This window comes from Salvelinus namaycush, unplaced genomic scaffold (assembly GCF_016432855.1).
Source record: "Salvelinus namaycush isolate Seneca unplaced genomic scaffold, SaNama_1.0 Scaffold842, whole genome shotgun sequence".
NCBI classification, from domain to species: Eukaryota; Metazoa; Chordata; class Actinopteri; order Salmoniformes; family Salmonidae; genus Salvelinus; species Salvelinus namaycush.
In genome coordinates this window covers 52,081-56,869 of record NW_024061578.1, presented here as the reverse complement: position 1 = coordinate 56,869, position 4,789 = coordinate 52,081, and positions in this window count along the sequence as shown.

Below are 4,789 nucleotides of genomic sequence, written 5' to 3'. Positions count from 1 at the left end.
GGATTTTTTTTCTCATTTTGTCTGTCATAGTTGAAGTGTACTTATGGTGAAAATTACAGGCCTCTCTCATCTTTTTAAGTGGGAGAACTTGCACAATTGGTGGCTGACTAAATACTTTTTTGCCCCACTTTGAATGAAGGGATTATTGTCATTGTTACATTATATAGGCTACAGTAACATATTCTTCCATTTTAAATAACAGGCTCTCCCTCCATCTAGAATCATCAGGTCTGCTTGCAGATGAACAGAATGTCTTGGAAAGACAGACCTTTAGACCTCATAGGCCTGTCCAATACATTGTTGATTTTTATTATTTATACTTTCATTACAAGTTGGGATTTAAATTGATGGACACACCATGATGTCTCAGTGAAAATGTATTATATATATTTATTAGAAAACTATTTAGAAAACGTCACTCAAATCCTGTTAAAATGTATATAGAGGTATTAGTCTCATGCTACAGTATATAAATGATATTGTTCCATTTTAAACAGCCTAACAGGCTCTCCCACCATCTCTAATGATCTGGTCTGCTTGATGATGAACAAAATGTAGACCACAGCATGATTATTATATGACTACCACATCTCTGTACCCCCCCACACACAATCCATGTTTGGCAGATGCTCTTTTCATTTACAATTTAACCCTTAGCCTACCATTTCTGTGGCCGTGTGGAAATCTGTAACGTCCGATCAGTTTGGCCTTTAAACTGTGGAAAGATGAGACTCAGGAACACGATGATGTTCTCCGTTTTGCTCTACGACCCCATAAGCATCGTCTGAAGTCGTACAGTCCATCTGCCAACTTCTGTCTGTAGTGTCAGAACCGTTTGGACTACACACTAACATGACCCCACTATGGAAAGGTGAGTCTCTCAGGAACACATACAGGTTGTATTGATCTAGGACACACTAACATGACCCCACTATGGAAAGGTGAGTCTCTCAGGAACACATACAGGTTGTATTGATCTAGGACACACTAACATGACCCCACTATGGAAAGGTGAGTCTCTCAGGAACACGTACAGGTTGTATTGATCTAGGACACACTAACATGACCCCACTATGGAAAGGTGAGTCTCTCAGGAACACATACAGGTTGTATTGATCTAGGACACACTAACATGACCCCACTATGGAAAGGTGAGTCTCTCAGGAACACGTACAGGTTGGTTTGATCTAGGACGCCCACAAGCTTTACAAGACTCGTCTGAAGGTCTCCTGGTACCAGTTTAACACATTTATGGAAGTTTTTATGGAGATAGTTTAGTTCCAAACAATAAGGGGTGAAATACATGTAAAATATTAATATTAGTTTCCTGATCTTTTTCCCCCAAAAATATAAAAATCCCAAGACTATTTGGCCCTAAACAGACATTACATGGTGACAAACTATCTGATAGAAAACTGAGGAATGTACAATATACAAATGAAGTGAGCCTTGCTATTGAGAAAGGATTGAAACAGGCAGAGAGAAGACAGGCTATGTGCCCACTGCCACAAAATGAGGTGGAAACTGAGCTGTACTTTCTAACCTCCTGCCAAATGTACAACGATATAAGAGACACATATTTCCCTCAGATTACAAGGACCCCAAAATAATTTGAAAACAAATATAACATTGACAAGCTCCTGTATCTGTTAGGTGAAATACCACAGTGTGCAATCATGTCAGCAGAATGTGTGACCTGTTGTGATGAGAACAGGGTAACCAGTGGAGAACAAACACCACAGTAAATAAAACCTAGGACTAGATTTATCACTTAATTTCCCTTGACATTTGTACTTCTACTTTTTGTACACACAGCTCAGACTCTCCTACACACACCAGCTGGCTCCACTATGGCCCTCTCAGCCAGCTGGTGTGTGTAGGAGAGTCTGAGCTGTGTTGAGAGGGCACTAGTGGAGCCAGCTGGTTGAGAGGGCACTATTGTAACCAGCTGGTTGAGAGGGCCATAGTGGAGCCAGCTGGTTGAGAGGGCACGAGTATAACCAGCTGGTTGAGAGGGCCCTAGTGTAACCAGCTGGTTGAGAGGGCCCTAGTGTAACCAGCTGGTTGAGAGGGCACTAGTATAACCAGCTGGTTGAGAGGGCACTAGTGTAGCCATCTGGTTGAGAGGGCCATAGTGGAGCCAGCTGGTTGAGAGGGCACTAGTATAACCAGCTGGTTGAGAGGGCCCTAGTGTAACCAGATGGTTGAGAGGGCACTAGTGGAACCAGCTGGTTGAGAGGGCACTAGTATAACCAGCTGGTTAAGAGGGCACTAGTGTAGCCATCTGGTTGAGAGGGCACTAGTGGAGCCATCTGGTTGAGAGGGCCATAGTGGAGCCAGCTGGTTGAGAGGGCACTAGTGTAGCCAGCTGGTTGAGAGGGCCCTAGTGGAACCAGATGGTTGAGAGGGCCCTAGTGTAGCCAGCTGGTTGAGAGGGCCCTAGTGTAGCCAGCTCGTTGAGAGGGCCATTGTGTAGCCAGCTGGTTGAGAGGGCCCTAGTGGAACCAGCTGGTTGAGAGGGCCCTAGTGTAGCCAGCTGGTTGAGAGGGCCCTAGTGTAGCCAGCTGGTTGAGAGGGCCATAGTGGAGCCAGCTGGTTGAGATGGCACTAGTGTAGCCAGCTGGTTGAGAGGGCACTAGTGTAGCCAGCTGGTTGAGGGGGCACTAGTGTAGCCAGCTGGTTGAGAGGGCCTTAGTGTAGCCAGCTGGTTGAGAGGGCCCTAGTGTAGCCAGCTGGTTGAGAGGGCCCTAGTGTAGCCAGCTGGTTGAGAGGGCACTAGTGTAGCCAGCTGTTTGAGAGGGCCCTCGTGGAACCAGCTGGTTGAGAGGGCACTAGTGTAGCCAGCTGGTTGAGAGGGCCCTAGTGGTACCGGGGTACCGGTGCAGAGTCAATGTGCGGGTCACCGGTGTCAAGGTTATTGAGGTAATATGTACATGTAGGTAGAGTTATTAAAGTGACTATACATACATAATAACAGAGAGTAGCAGCAGTGTAGGCGAAAGGGGGGGACAATGCAAATAGTCTGGGTAGCCATTTGATTAGATGTTCAGGAGTCTTATGGCTTGGGTGTAGAAGATGTTTAGAAGCCTCTTGGACCTAGACTTGGTGCTCCGGAACCACTTGCCGTGCGGTAGCAGAGAGAACAGTCTATGACTAGGGTGACTGGAGTCTTTGACCATTTTTATGGCCTTCCTCTGACACCGCCTGGTATAGAGGTCCTGGATGGCAGGAAGCTTGACCCAGTGATGTACTGGGTCGTACGCACTACCCTCTATAGTGTCATGTGGTCAGAGGTTGATCAGTTGCCATACCAGGCAGTGATGCAACCCGTCAGGATGCTCTCGATGGTGCAGCTGTAGAACCTTTTGAGGGTCTGAGGACCCATGCCAAATCTTTTCAGTCTCCTTTTGTCGTGCCTTCTTCACGACTGTCTTCGTGTGTTTGGACCATGTTAGGATGTTGGTGATGTGGACACCAAGGAACTTGAAGCTCTCAACCTGCTCCACTACAGCCCCGTTGATGAGAATGGGGGCGTGCTCGGTCCTCCTTTTCCTGTCTTTCACAATCATCTCCTTTGTCTTGATCATGTTGAGGGAGAGATTGTTGTCCTGGCACCACACGGCCAGGTCTCTGACCTCCTCCCTATAGGCTTTCGCACTGTTGTCAGTGATCAGGCCTACCACTGTTGTGTCATCGGCAAACTTAATGATGGTGTTGGAGTCATGCCTCGGCATGCAGTCATGAGTGAACAGGGAGTACAGGAGGGGACTGAGCACACAGCCCCCGTGTTGAGGATCAGCGTGGTGGATGTGTTGTTACCTAACCTTACCACCTGGTGGTGGCCCGTCAGGAAGTCCAGGATCCAGTTGCAGAGGGAGGTGTTCAGTCTCAGGGTCCTTAGCTTAGTGATGAGCTTTGAGGGCACTATGGTGTTAAACGCTGAGTTGTAGTCAATGAACAGCATTCTCACATAGGTGTTCCTTTTGTCCAGGTGGGAAGGGGCAGTGTTGAGTGCAGCAGAGATTGCATCATCTGTGGATCTGTTGGGACGGTATGGAAATTGGAGTGGGTCTAGGGTTTCTGGGATGATGGTGTTGATGTGAGCCATGACCAGCCTTTCAAAGCCCTTCATGGCTACAGACGTGAGTACTACGGGTCGGTAATCATTTAGGCAGGTTACCTTGGTGTTCTTGGACACAGGGACTATGGTGGTCTGATTGAAACATGTGGTGGATCTAATTTAATACATTTGCTTCTGTCTGTTTTTTAAATAATGAAATTCAAAGGTCAGGGTCAAGCTGAGATGGACCAAGAGTGGAAGAGTGGAAAAGGTTACTGGTTGTGATGACATCACTGGTGAGAAGTCAGTAATGAAAAGATATTGAGTTGACTGCATGTTAGTCTGTCAGCCCCATCTCTGTTGACATCTCCCTCTCTCTCCATCTCCCCTCCCCTCCTCCTCTGTCCCATAGACACATCAAGTAGTTTGGGTGTGTATAAATACAGCTAAACCTAGGGTATGGCTAAATGGGGTGTGTATAAATACAGCTAAACCTAGGGTATGGCTAAATTGGGTGTGTAGAAATACTGCTAAACCTAGGGTATGGCTAAATGGGGTGTCTAGAAATACAGCTAATCCTAGGGTATGGCTAAATGGGGTGTGTAGAAATACAGCTAAACCTAGGGTATGGCTAAATGGGGTGTGTAGAAATACAGCTAATCCTAGGGTATGGCTAAATGGGGTGTGTAGAAATACAGCTAAACCTAGGGTATGGCTAAATGGGGTGTA